At 33.9% G+C, this 15,465-nt stretch overlaps 1 long non-coding RNA gene across 1 annotated transcript; it reads left to right on the forward strand.

Moving 5' to 3' along the window:
* The first annotated feature begins 13,258 nt into the window (after window positions 1–13,258).
* Window positions 13,259–14,209, forward strand: LOC148843604 (uncharacterized). Its single transcript, XR_016103877.1, has 2 exons — window positions 13,259–13,360; window positions 13,445–14,209. It is a non-coding gene; the product is annotated as an uncharacterized LOC148843604 (long non-coding RNA).
* Window positions 14,210–15,465: the final 1,256 nt, after the last annotated feature.

Genomic DNA, 15,465 nt, shown 5'->3' on the forward strand with positions numbered 1-15,465 from the left:
CACTAAAACTGCCACACTCTAAATTTTAGTTAAGAGATGATCGAATTAAAGATGTGGCGTTCATGAATAGTCAATGGATTGTTTGTAAAGGGGGAGTTTCCTTTTGGTATGATAATTAGAGTGGTTCTGGTCCACTGATCTATGAGATTGAAGACACAGAGGTTGAAAACTTTCAATTGAATCAGGGTCTCCAATTTCAATCCAACTTAGAAGTCCCAATTTACATAAAACAATATTCAATTCAGTCATGTTCCTTAGGCTCAGTTTGGAAAGAGGATAAATACAGTTTTGCACTTTATATATTTGTATTTGTACTTCTTCCGAACTGAGCCTGAGGATTTGATAGAAAAGATCTCCCCAACTTGTGCATTAGGCTGTGCAAATGGCTTGAGTGTAAATTCTGATCCATCTTTGATTCGAATTTTAACTTATTTTGTTTGGTTGCAGTGCAAATGAAGTAAATTAAGACATGAAGCAGAATAAAGTAAAATCCAAAACAAAGTTAAAAGAAAATTTGCTTTTTTAACATTTGTACTCCCATGCATTTGTACTAGTTTAAAATTTCACTGCAACCAAACACAGCCTTAGGATCATGTCCCCAACTTTGTCATATAATTTTTTTTGGTAAAAGACTTAAATATACCCTGAGTTTTCAGAAAGCGACTTGAAGATATCATGAGATTTTAAAATGAACTTAAACATGCCTTATGGCTTTTTTGTCCTCCATTTTTTTTTTTAATTTAAAAAAAAAAAAACCCAAAGAGAAGATAAAACCATTTTCTTACTTCTAATTTCCATCATTTAGAACTCTTTCTATTGTTACTATTAGGTTGTGAGTAACAAAAGCCTAATTTGAAAAAAAAGTCATGAGAATAATTCTTCTTGATGTATTGTACTGTTGTTATTGGAGCTGGGTTTTGGGTTTACCTGGGTTTAACAATTGAAGTGGCATTTTCTTTTGGGAAAATATGCAGCATGATAGAAAACCTCTGGTTTTAGATTATTGATTGTTCGGCCAATTGCATTTGTATCATGAATAGCTGGGTTTTGTGGTTCACCTGGGTGGTGGGCATTTCATGGTTCACTTGGGTTGAAATTTACTCACTGTCCGGTTGAACTCGATCAGGTGGTGTATCATTTTGGGCTTTGTCAGTGTGCGGTTGTAGGTAAGTCAATTTCAGATTTTCAAAATAAAAGGACTCATTAAAAAATATAGAAGGGCAAAATATGATTTTTTATTTATTTATTTTTTGAATTTATATTTAACTTTCACCAATGGAAGGTATGCTTAAGTCTAGTGGGCTGACTCACAAGGTACATTTAAGTTCATTTTAAAATCTTAAGTATGTTTAAGTTTTTTATACATTTTTTTTTCTAAATTCAAAATTATTCTTTTGTGGTCAAATATGACCTTCATTGATTTTTAAATTTTCAAAATTAAAATCCAATGTATTGAAATTTTCAACAATGCCTCTTACCTTTACATTGAATGTATCCGGTATTCGAAGGGGTGTAAATGCGATGCTTCTACCTTCTCTCATGAGGCATTGGAGAGGTAGTTTAAAAAATTTTCCCAAAAGTTAAATAGGGTAAAATCAGGAACATCAAATGAGGTAGTTCCAGCAAAATGTCTAATGGAGAACTCTTTCCCAAAACTAAAGAGAATACATTAAAACTCATAAAATCATAACTCCTGATTATTGTACATAACTCCAAAGACCATATACAAAGTCTTTCAGATTGCAGCAAGAAACAGTAAGTTGGGATCACCTACCGACCAAAAAAGTTCCAACACCCTCCCAGCACGATCTCATTCTGCACATCTTACATGAGACTGGACCCACCATAAAAATGGAGCCTAATTCCAACACCCTCCCAACACTATCTGATACTGCACATCTTACATGAGACTGAATCCACCATAAAAATGGAACCTAGCATGTAAGAGATGTGCAGTGTCAGATCATGTTGCGAACTTTAAAACAAGAAGAAATTACATTGGCGCCTCACATTCACATCTTGCATTCTCCCAAGATGTACGAATGGGGTGCCCTTTGTGGGGGTTCTTATCCGCCCCTCACCAGTTTGCCCCCCAAAAACTTCCCACGCACTCACAGCGCGCCGAGTGTCTTCCCACACGCGAATTACACTCTCACGTGCGGAGCTAATCCTCTTCGCACCCCTCTCAAACTCTCACTCCTCTCTCTCTCTCTCATTTCATCCTCACCTGAACCTTCGACCTTCCGTTTTCAGAACTGAAACCCGTCGGAGCTTTCTCCCTTCGAGTTCTGCCGGTTGACGCCGACGATCATTCCGAAAGATTTATTTACCGGAGGTAATTTCCGTTCTCATATCTGTGTTTTTATATGCAGTCATATTTGACACTTATTCATTGACTTGCAGGCTCATCTGATCCGATTAACTCATCTTTGACACTTTTTAATCCTCAGAGTGTTTGGATTAACATTCTTGCAGCTTCAACAGCAACCTGTATCCCAGGATAGTTCATAGTCTGCACCTGTCCCTCCCTCTGCACCCAATACAGCTTCAGCACTTGTTGTTGCTGCAAAGGCCAAAAGCCTTGCCCCTGTGGGAGCATAGTACAGGTGGATAAGACTTTGGTTAACTCGTTGCAAAGGCTAAAGGCCTTGCTCCCGGCGGAACTCGAAGGGGGGCAAATTCCGAAGGGGGGTTCCGAAGGTGAGGATGAAAGATCGTCGGCGTTGACTGGCGGAACTCGAAGGGGGGTTCTGAGAACGAAAGGTTGAAGGTGAAAGTGAGGTTGAAATTTGAGAGAGAGAGAGAGATTCGAGAGAGAGAGAGAGAGAGTCTGATAGTAGACCTGTTGATGGGCCGGGCCGGGACGGGCTCGGTCGTGCTTTTACTCTTCATTAATAGAAATACGTTAGATAAAAAGCCCAAAGCCCGAAGCTCGACCTAATAAAAAAAATAGATTTTTTCCCTATTCAATAATCAATATAAATTAGAATTTATTTATATTAAAAAAAGAATATAAATTCAATGTAAATTCTGAATTCAATAATCAATATAAATCAGAATTTATTTATATTAAAAAAGAATACAAATTCAATATAAATTCTGAATTCAATAATCAATATAAATCAGAATTTATTTATATTAAAAAAGAATACAAATTCAATATAAATTCTGAATTCAATAATCAATATAAATCAGAATTTATTTACATTAAAAAAAGAATATTAATTCTGAATTCAATAATCAATACAAATTAGAATTTATTTACATTAAAAAAAGAATATAAATTCTGAATTCAATAATCAATATAAATCAGAATTTATTTACATTAAAAAAGAATATAAATTCAATATAAATTCTGAATTCAATAATCAATACAAATTAGAATTTATTTACATTAAAAAAAGAATATAAATTCTGAATTCAATAATCAATATAAATCAGAATTTATTTACATTAAAAAAGAATATAAGTTCAATATAAATTCTAAATTCAATAATCAATATAAATCAAAATTTATTTACATTAAAAAAAGAATATAAAGAAGGGAAAGAGGATGTGAAGAAGAAGGGTTCGGCTGGAAAAAGAAGGGAAAGAGGCAAAGCGGTGAAAAAGGAGGGATATTCAACTAGGGTTTTTAGGTTTAATTATAGGTCAAGCCGGGCCAGGCTTGGGCCAGGCTATTTTGGAAAATCTTGAGCCCGGCTCGAATTTATTGCGGGCCGGGCTTCTTGGCCCGAGATTAAGCCTGCGAGCCCATATACCTGTTCAAGCCCGTTCGGGGGCTGGGCCGTCCCATCGGGCCACCCGGCCCATGAACAGGTCTATCTGAGAGGGGATGACCTTTTGGGTGAAGTGGGTTAGCTCCAGATGAGAGAGTTTAAGTCGCGTGTGGGAGGACACGCAATGCACTGTGAACCCGTGGGATGTTTATGGGGGGCAAACTTGTGGGGGCGGATGCGAACCCATAAGAAGCATGTCACATTAATTATCTCCTACTTTTTAAATATTATTTTAATATTTTTTATCAAATGGTAGTTGTCTCATTTATTATCTCCCACTATTTGCATTTGAATCATTTCAACTTTACTATTCACTTTCTTATTCTTCTTCTTCTTCGGTTCAAACCTGTATTTATTCTCGGTTCATGGCTGCATTTCTTCTACTCCTTTTTTGGTTTGTTACAATTTTACAAGTTTAAGTCTTTTTGATTCTTTATTTTTGAATTGCATTCTCTCTCTCTCTCTCTCTCTCTCTCTTTTTCTCTCTATATATATATATATATATATATATATATATATATATATATATGCATTTTGTAGAGTTGAACATAGCAATACTAAATAGCGGAATACACCAATAGTGATCTCTCTATGATTGTTGCAGAACACACCAACATAGCAATACCAAATCGATGGCTATTGTTCAAAAACATTTTTTTGATTTGTATTTTCTTTTTGTTTCTTAGAGGTTGGATCAATAGAGAATGAGAAAAAAATTTTGAACAAGATTTCTTCTTCCTCATCTGGTTAAGTCGGAGAGATTGACATTAAAAAAATTTTCAAATTCGAATCGAAACCGGATATTTGATTAAATAAATGAATTAAAAGTGTAGATACCACAAAATACACATAGATTATTAAAAACCATATACTTTTAAAAAGAAGTATATTATAATAATTGCATAATGTTTAGAAACAACTACAAGAATATCAAAAAATCACAAAAACTATAGAAAATAAATATAATTCATAAAATATTGTTTTCTATATTATGAAAACAAAAAAACTCTAAAAGTAACCCAAAATATAGAAAAACTAATAAATAATAATAACCAATTTTTTTTTTATAAGAACAATGAAATCCTTATAAAACATATATTTCAAAATTTTGCCATGGTATTGATCTTAGGGGTCTTGGATTTACTGGTAATGTTCGGTTGGTTACAAAATGCCTCTAGGAGTGGAGTCTAATTAAGGTGAGAGGTATTTTGGCCAATGAACGGTCATAATGGAATCTTGTTTTGATGAATGGTTAGATACAAGGTTTAAAGTATTGGAAACACCAAGTGTATCAGAAAGACAATTTTAAAAGATGTATTGAGATATGCCTTGGATACGTATGTGTATCAGAGAAAAATTAAGATATGCATATATACATGGAAACACTATAAATACTTCAATAAATCATAAAGATACATCAATAACACTAAATATAAGGCCTCAATGAGGTGTACATACATTAAGTTAATATATTTTAATGGTTTTTCAAAAAATTATATCGTAGTCAATTATAATTTTATTAAAAAACCCTATACTTAATTTATAATTGATAATTTATAATTATTAAGTTTTAAAGGATGGGAAAACCCAACTATCCTATCCAACCATAAAACATGCATTTGCATAGTTTCCAAGTGCAAATATAATTAGTAATTACTTCTTATTAAATAATAATTATTTATTTTTTATTTTAAAAAATTATAAAAATAAAATACAAATAAACATTATATAATATATTAAAAAATAATTATTGAAGAAGAAATTTTAATTGCTCTATGGATATGGTAGATCATCCATAGATCTATAATATAATCAATCCTTGTGATTGGATCATAAAATATAATTAATTATTAATTATTTTTAATTATAAAAATATAAAAATAAAAAAAATATTGAATAGAAAATTGAAATTGATGTATGGACATGATAGATAATCCATACACATATAAAATAATAAGTCTTTTTAGATAGATGAAAAAATGATTTCAATTTTTTTGATCTTTTTAGATTTTTTTTCCAAATCTCTTCACAATATTTTCATAAATCTACTTATAACACATAGCATAGATTTAAATATTTTCAAGCATTAAAGGAAAAAATTACCTATTTTTGTAATATTTTTCAAAATTTGATAAACTTCAAAAAACATTAATGATTCACACTTTTTTTTTTTTTGCATATCTAGCACTTTATGAATGAGATTTGGAGTTTTAGAGCCATTGGGGGGGGGGGGTAAAAGAAGGCTTGTTTCAAGGGAAAGAAGCCTTCTTTCCCTTATTTTTATTTTTATTTTTTGTTTTTTGATCGTATCTTTTTCTTAGCATATCAGTTGATACACTGTCAATACACTCGATACACTTCCAATGTGGCCCAATATATGGATCCGATATGGTGAAAAAAATACGATACCATCGATTTTCCATCATATATATCTTGTATCAGAATTTGAAAAATACAATACGATACGCCTTAAACATGTCGAAATTTCAAAATTTGGTTAGTCAAAGAAGATTGTGGGCAAAATTTGGAAGAATTATATATATTTTTAATGTTTTGGATTCAATGAAGTATCTAATTAGCCTAATGGTGGGTTAAAGAGATAGATTTGGGGCTTAGTGTTTTAGTCAGTGAGAAAGGTTGAGATGGTATCAAGGTCCAAACCATTTAATAGAGAAGATTGTGAGTGAAATTGGTGGATGGTTTGTTTAAGGCAATGTTTTAAAAAATGACTTGGAAATGGAGCCATTTTTTCTTTGAGGCCATCGGTCATGAGCTGTTCAACCGTTTAGGGCAGAATGGATTAACCCATTATGAAACAAACATAAACAAAAAAAATTTAAAAGCAGGGTGCGTTTTATATCCTTAATAAATTTGTAGAATATGGACACAACATTTGGAGGAGGATTTGCAAACCAGGTTAAAGGAGGCCTTGGTCTTTGACAAGCTTCAAAGATGAATTAAGCTCTTTTTGCAAAGCAATTGTTAAGCTCTTGAGTGGAGAAGAGACCCTTGGGTTGATGTAGATCGAAGCCAAATATTTAAAAGAAAGAAGTTTCTTTAGTTGCATAGCAAAACCTTCAAACTCATTGTAGTAGAAATGCATCTTGATCATTAGAAAGTTAATTGGTGATCGATTCTTCTAAAAGTTGGCAAGTGGTGGTGAGAACAGATCTTACAGATGGCTTAATGGCTTTGTACTAACAGTAGTAGCTAGAGAAATAGACTTTGTGCTTAATGGCTTTGCATCTTACAGATGAAAACAAAGAGAAATAAAGCAAAGAACAGATCTGCAAGATCTAAAGGATCAAGTTATTTCATTTATGAGAATGTTAACATAAAAGAAAACAAATTGAAAATTAAAAAGAAGAGAAACAAAATAGGAGATACATAAGGTTTTTATAGAGGTTCAACCAACCTTGCCTATGTCCTCTACCTTAGACCACATTTAGGGGTTTCTATTAATGGACTATACTTTTTGGGTGCTAGCCAAGTATTTACAACCAGCAAGACTTGATGGGTGCCTATAATAGTTGAAACTAATTGGACTTACATGGGTGCCAATAAGACTTAAACCAACAAGGCTTCCAAGTGCCTGCAACACCTTGTAATTGGGGTTACAGAGGTGCCAACAAGAATTTAATGGCATTCAACAAATTAAACACTTACATTCTCAAAATATCTTTACATCTTAAGCACTAGAGAAAATTTTTATGTAAGAGAAACCTTTCAATTGACAATTTTTTATACAAGAACAAGCTAAACTTGAGTTATCAACAAATGCTTAGCTTAAGGAAGAAGATCACAATAAATGGATAAGACAACACAAACTCTATGACTTCTCAAACAAGCTCACCTTTAACACTATTGGAGCTTAGGGATATTTTCTTCAAAATGGCTCTAGCCTAAGTTGATTTTTGGAAAACAATTATTTACGATATGTACAATGAACGCACAAGTTATTTTTTACAAGCCTTGGTTCAAACTCTTGCTCTTGCATTTGCTTCTTTTTAAATTAAGTTGAACATTTTTATTTATAGAGGCTTTAATAGCAAATGACCATTTTTTAGCCATGGGAGGGATTTTACTCTCTAATGGTTTGAGTTTCTCTAACATGATAGAAGGCTTCCCAATAATAGTAATAACTGTTTTAGAGCCTTCTAATGGTATCTTATTGTTTTTCTCCATCCATGATCTTGCCCAAAATTTATAATTTTTGACATAAAACAGATTATATTTTATGATCTCTAGTTTGGCAATGTTATTTTATCATTTTTATGCAGATGTTGCTTTTCATTGTTGAAAAGTTGGCAGAGCACCAAACCATGCATAAGTATTTGGCTAGTTACCATTTATTTCTACCTTTTATAATCAAGAACCAAATGAAATCATAGAAGTCATTTGGATGGTTTGGCTAATTACCTCTAAAGCTAATATATCCAAAATTATTAGTATGCATCCATCAATTGAAATATAAACAAGCCGTTTCAGGGGGCGGATCAAACCTCCAACCGGAATCGTAAAAATTAATACAGATGATGCGTGGAGTGTTTCTCACTCGGCGTTAGGAATTGTTATCGGGGATCACAAATTTATAATGGAGATTTCATTCTAGGAAGATGTGCTCCCCTCCAATGTTCTTTCCCTGCAGAAGCTGAAGCCTTAGTAATTTTGAAAGGTCTGAGATGTGTCATTGCAATGGACATTGCTTCTTTAGTTCATCATTGAAAGTGATGTAAAGCATATTATTGATATTCTCTCTTCGGGTGCAGACCCTCCTTAGCTTGGAGATTACATTCTACCATTCTGGAATGTAGCATCTTGCATCTTGCTTTCTTTCAACCAACTATATTCATACTTCTTGCTCTTGTAATTGTTTAGCCCATGGAGATACAGTCGTGCTATGACGTGGTTGAATACAATTATATTCAAAATTTAGTAATTAATTCATATAGAACAAACTAAAAGAGTACAACAATAGAATTCTTTTAGAAAAGGAGGGAAAGCATCACACTCATACATTTTTTTTTTTTTTTATAATGGAAGAGAAAAGAAGAAAATACCATGAGAGAGGTTTTACCCATAAGACATCTCTCCTCCTACGTATTGGTTTGGGTACAATATATTCTCAAAAAAAGCTTATTCCTACTAGGATCGGTCCATGATAGCTCCATAACATCTTCAACGTCCAAACACACCATAATCTTGTCAACTTCCATCTAGATTAACCATGGAATTGCTTGAATCACATTCCTGATTTCTGCATCGATGGCCGTCAGCTAGGGGTGAGCATACTTACGGTTAAAACCGAATAACCGAGCTGGAATTTCGGGTTCGGTGTTTTTGGGTTGGTTAGTTTGGGGATTTGGTTCGGTTTCGGTTTTAAACATCGGTTTATTAAAGTTAAGTTTTTGATTTCGGTTATGGCATTTAACACTTCGGTTAACCGAAAAAACCGAACTTACAGGGGTAAGTGGGTAAAATAGTTTCCCTCTTAAGTCTTAATCTTAACTTCCTAATTTCTCAAATCCTATTCCTAATAGAAATAACAATTTCGAAAACAAAAACGCAAAACCCCTTCCTGCTTCCCCTTTGAGACTTTGTCTTCCCACCAAGGCGTCGACGACCTTTTGGCTAGGCTTCAGCCTTCATCTTCTGTCATCTACCACCAGCAAGCGGCGAGCGGCGACATCAGTTAATCCAGCAGCAGGCGGCAGTGGCGAGAACGTAAAACCCCTTCCTGCTTCTCCTTCGAGATTTTGTCTTCCCGCCCAGGCGTCGACGACCTTTTAGCTGGGCTTCAGCCTTCATCTTCTATCATCTACCACCGGCAAGCGGCGAGTGGCAACATCAGTTAATCCAGCAGCGGGCGGCAGCGGCGAGAACGCAAAACCCCTTCCTGCTTCCCTTTCGAGACTTTGTCTTCCCACCTAGGTGTCGGTGACCTTTTGGTTGGGCTTCATCTTCTGTCATTTACCACCAGCAAGCGGCGAGTGGCGACATCAATTAATCCAGCAGCGGGCGGCAGTGGTGAGTCAAGTTTAACTTCTCTAGTGAAGAGTGAAGACTAAAGAGTGAACCCACCTGTCTCTACAATTGTACGCACCCCGTGAACATTTGCAATGGTGAACATCTGTGAATTTACAAGGCTGCAACTGTTAATCTTCAAGACAACACTAAAAATAGTGAGCAAGAGTGCAAGAATGAACTTTTATTTTCCAAGACTACACTGCAACGTTGAGCAAGACTGAACTGTTATTCTTTTTCTTTTTTCACTTTCGGTGAATGACCCACCTGTTTGAAGTTCAGTTTAATCGAAACAACTGAATTAACCAAAAAAAATCGGTTTGGTTTGTTCGGTTTAATCAAACTTCGGTTTCCAATTCCACTAGTTCATCTTTGAAAAGTTTGGTTTGTTCGGTTCGATTTTAAACCGAACAAACCGTTTGCTCACCCGCAGCTGCATAAGTTTTCCTATACAGATGCAATAACAGGGCAAAATCAATGGATGTGAATGTTTTGGTGCTCTATTGATCTGGGGCCATTTCTGAATCGCCACATGTATTGTTGGATCAAAGCCTATGTGGTCGATTGAATCGAATTTGCATGGGTAGCAAAACAATAGTCTCCTAAGCAAACACATGAAAATCTAAAATATGAGCACCAACCAACCCCAAATCAAGAAAACCCATGAAAATAATAAAGGCTTTATGTTTTAAATCTTACTTGGCTTCTTTTGTGGAATCTAAAATATCTCTGTTCATGAACTCCTTACTATTCTTTTTTCTGATTTCTTAACAAAACTAGGTGTAGCCATTGCTTGTTGTCTTTTGATAAATTAATGTTCCCGCCAAAAACAGTTGCATTAGTAAGAATATAAAATTTAACCAATGTGTACGCCAAGGTCTTTATTTTAAAGACCTTAAAGATTATCAGTGCAGGATTCTGTTCAGGATGTCTTTATTTTAATTTGTTCTCTCTCTCACACACTCACTTTGGTGTGGTTATTTGTGGGAGAGAGAAACACCCTATATGCGATTCTCTCTCTTTCTCCCTCTCATTGTAGGGTCTCTCTGTAATTTGATTCGATATCTAATCTAACGGATATCAAATATTTCAATTCGAATTAAATTTCTATTATACATAATCGATCATGACATTTGTGGAAATACGGGAGACTTCACTGAATTCATTACCTGTTCTGGGAAACCAACAATGCCTTTACTCATTGCTTGTAGAAAAAAGAAAAAGCTCAGATCAGCAACTTTGGCTTGCAATGTGGATGAACTTTGCAAATTACAACAAAGTTGAGAGACAAAAAAATCTATGCAGATATTATATATATAAGCATTCCACATTAGATTTAAAGAATAGAAGAATATGGCGTTGATGTTTTATCTTTCATACAACACAAAATTGAAACTGAAATAACTCAATTTCCAGATTAGTAAATGATTTTACAATAAAATCATAGGACACATTAAAGTCTTGCTTCATCTGCTGCATTTCTAACCAAGGCTTGACCAATTGAAGCTACATGCTGCAATACATAGGACACATTAAAGTTGCTACTGCATGTTTTAAAGACAAATACACCATTATGTATTGATTTTTTCAGCAATTTGTTTGTTTTTTCAATAGGAATTTTCTCATGGAGGAAGAATTACTTCAGTCATAGTAAAGAACATTTAATAATAATTGATATAGTTGAACTATTCTCATTAGTTATTTTAATATTTATTTATTTACATTATAGGTTTGATGACAATGAAGAAACAGTCAAGATGGTTCAACTCTATTATAAAATGTGGAGAGTGTAAAGTAGTTTTTTTTTTTTTTGCATAGAAATTACATTAATTAAGTCTATTTTGTTACATTAATTACACTAATACATTAATACATTAATAAAGTTTGTTTTTTTGTTACATTATTTTATTTCACATTTTTACCAAATTCCGTGCATCACAAGGGTTTCCGCTAGTATAATATAAAAAAGATACAGATAAGACATATAAGTTAACTCCAGTACTTATTAATAAACCAATAAGCACAAAGTTTGTTGAAAATTTGAAATCCACAAAGTCAAGTCCGAAGGAGGACGAGTGTAACCACCTCAGAAGCAGCCTGCAGCGTAAAATTTTCAAATCAGCATCCTTTTCTGCAATTTACACAATTCTATTTGGAATCAATGCCTAGTTGGGTTTTGGACTTTTGGAGCCAATTTACTAGGAATGACAATTTTCCCAATCCCGCTTGAAATCCAATTAATTTGGTATATATTTGGCATCGATGCTGCAGATACAATACTGTTTTATCATGTGTGGGTTGGAAGAGTCATTTTCTGAAAAAAACTGTATTTTTTTTTTTGTTTGAAAGCATTGCTGCTAGGCATGATGTTTCCTAGAACAATAACAACGTTTTCTCCTTGGTACCAATGCTACAGGAAACATTTTCATCATTGGTACCCATTATCCAGTGCCACCTCATGTCCCTTGTGGCAGCAATGAGCTGCAGCTGTAGGAAATGTCAATTTTGACATTACTTCAAATCATGCCTTTTCGATTTCAAGGTATTACTTGAAGTACCGTTTTTTATGAAATATTATTTTTGAAAAATATAACTTCTGTTAAAATTTTGAAATATTTAAATTTATGAAATATTTAAATTTTGAAAAATATAACTTCTATTAAAATTTTTAAATATTATTCATATGATATGTTCTTAAACAAATCAAATAGACATTAACTAAATGTTAAACTAATTTAGGCTAATGAATTTCTTTTTTTAAGTAAATCTTTTCCAAAGCAAATTTTAAATTAAAAATAAAAAAAAATTGGGAAGTCAGCAATGGCGCTCCAAAACAAGATGTGGCCATATGATGGGTAGCCTTTTCAATATCATATTTTTCTGTCATTATAGATTTTCGATATGATTGAAACTCAGTTACGAAAAATCACGGTGCTAGATTAGAGGCATAGTGGAAATTGGATCTATTGACTTAACAACACATTGCTGGCCATCTTCATTCAGCGATTATATATATATATATATATATATATAACCGATATTTCTGATGTATAAAATGAGCATAAACCATAATGTAGATGGCTTAATAAGAGCATAGCATACAAAGTTGACGTGACTACAAAGTGGCCGTTTACTTTACGAGTTATGAGTTGTTCAATATCCATACATTCTGTCATCTCTTTATCATCTTATTGTATTTAATATCTGAAATTGTTTTTTTTTTATAGAAAATTCTAAAATTGTAGGTGAGATTATAAATCTTAATTATCACGTCCACGCTAATACAAGTGATTGGCTATTTGAATCCTTTTTTTTTTTTTTTTTTTACCAATTGCACTTATCGACATTAACGGCCTTCGTCATCCCCATTACTATAATGGCGTCAAAAGGAATCTGATGACTCATTTTTGCTGTTCAGTAACATATTTAGCAACTTGCTTTCCCTTCTTTTCTTTATTTTTTCATAAAGGCTGCGTTTGGAAGGTGATGATAAAGTGTTATCTTGTTTTCTCCTCTAATTACTAAATTCAAAACCCATTGACTAGACGGCTAATGTGGTACGTACAATTACTGCGTTTCACTTCATTCCAATTTTTTCTGGTTGTCTTCCTTCTCTCTATATAACACCGATTCATACACAGTCTACGATAAAGAAGAAACGAAGATGAACACATTGGTGGAGTGCAGGTCGATGCAAATCAAGATGATATCTGCAAGAGATCTGAGGGATGGTATAACCAATGTGTACGCCAAGGTTTCTTTGAGCAAAGATACATCAGAGAGGAGGTTCAAAACTAAGCCAGACGAGACTGGTGGGAACAACCCCAAGTGGGTTACTGAAATGAGCTTCCATGTCGAAGAGTCAAAGCTCCAAGAGAACAAAGTCAAGCTCGTCATCGAGCTGTACGAGAAACGGTGTCCATGTATCTGCGATAAGAAGATAGGAAAGGTGAAGATCGCCTTGAAGGACCTCTTTAATAAGGGGACTGATGAGGTGTTTCGTCATGACCGTAACCTCTCAAAGAGAAAAGGAATAGTGGAGTTTTCGTATCGTTTCTCACCAGATACCGTCGATGATAGTCGTCCTGGTCCATTGAAGAGAGGGATGAAACTTGTCCTCAAGGCGACCTTAAAGATCATCTCTGCAGGATTCTGTTAGGAATCAGGTTGTCTATATTTTATTTTGTTCTCTCTCTCTCTGGTGTGGTTATTTGTGGGAGAGAGAAACCCCCTATATGTGATTCTCTCTCTTTCTCCTTCCAATTGTCCAATTGTAGGGTCTCTCCGTTGTCTCTGTTGTGTGTAATTGTGCGTGCAGTCTGTAATATTATGATGTATGTGATCCTTCTTTTTAATTTATAACTAAGTAAAAAAGTAAGAATAATAAAATATTTGTCCTTTTAAAATGTTAAAAATTTTTAGGCTCCGACATTTCATTCAGTGTGACCAACCAGTCCAGCTGAATCTTCATCTCTGTTATCAACTGAATTCACTAGAAAATCATATCCTTTACAACTGATTAATTAAGTAAAATTAAAAGAAATAACCGGATGTCCATTTTAGGCTACTGCTCCTAAACTTGTTTTGGGATTTGATGGACCATAACGTACACCTCTCCCTCGAATTATTCCATATTTCACAACTTTGATTGAACTCAAGAAATGAAAAGAAAGTTATTTAAGATTCTCTTATCTAAAAAATAGGAGTATCAGTTTACATCAATTTTAAAAAATTTACATGGAATTGGAACCATTTGGCCACTGGTTATGCCGTCAGTGGTTTGACCGTTCAGTCTGAATGGATGATTCGCTGCAATTTAAAAAAAAAATAAAAAATAAAAATGGTTAAAACAGTTTCATGGCTCAAGCTGATTGATAGTTCATGGACTGGTTTTCAAGAAAAAACAGTCATGCTTTCAAAACCCGTTTTTCACAAAAAACAAAAAAAAACGCTTCTGTCACATAGGTAATGAGCAACACTATATTATTTGGTAAGATGATTTTCATCACTGTTTTTCATGTATGTGCTGACAGTTAAGTATCACATTGGATACACATCAATCAACTGTTGGGGGAAATGGTTCACCAATGTATGGCATTTCATACAGTCGTGGGGTCCTGATTTTCGAGGCATGCCCGGATTTTTAATAATCATTTCAAACAATGAGATACATGGGCATTTGTTGAAATGCCTATATGAATCTATCGTCACACCATTTTTTTGAAAAATGGTCAATGGATTACCGATGAATTGAATGATACAGCAAATATGGATGAGAAGTAGATGTAAGATGTCTTTTTTTTTTTTTCACAATTTATGATGTCAATTGATATAGATTAATCTCCATAAAACCCTTCTACGTCCAAATAAATGCAACCTAAGGCCGCAATGCTCTAGATAAGATTCATTTATGGGAATGGGGATCATGGATTTGAAATTCGCACTAATAAAATTCTTTTGGTTTACGAGAGAAAAAAATGGGAAAAAGGAAGGCAAGTCGCTAATGCATAACGTAAACTTGTAAAGGCTAAAACCTAAATATGTTTCTGAAAACTAATTGAAAAGGGGGCTAAAAAGAGTTATCGGATTCCTTTTGATGTCATTATATATTAATGGGGATGACGAAAGCCGCTAATGTCGATAAGTGCAATTGGTAAAGACA

Source organism: Nelumbo lutea, chromosome 8 (assembly GCF_056320005.1).
Source record: "Nelumbo lutea isolate HS-2025 chromosome 8, American lotus-T2T, whole genome shotgun sequence".
Lineage (NCBI taxonomy): Eukaryota > Viridiplantae > Streptophyta > Magnoliopsida > Proteales > Nelumbonaceae > Nelumbo > Nelumbo lutea.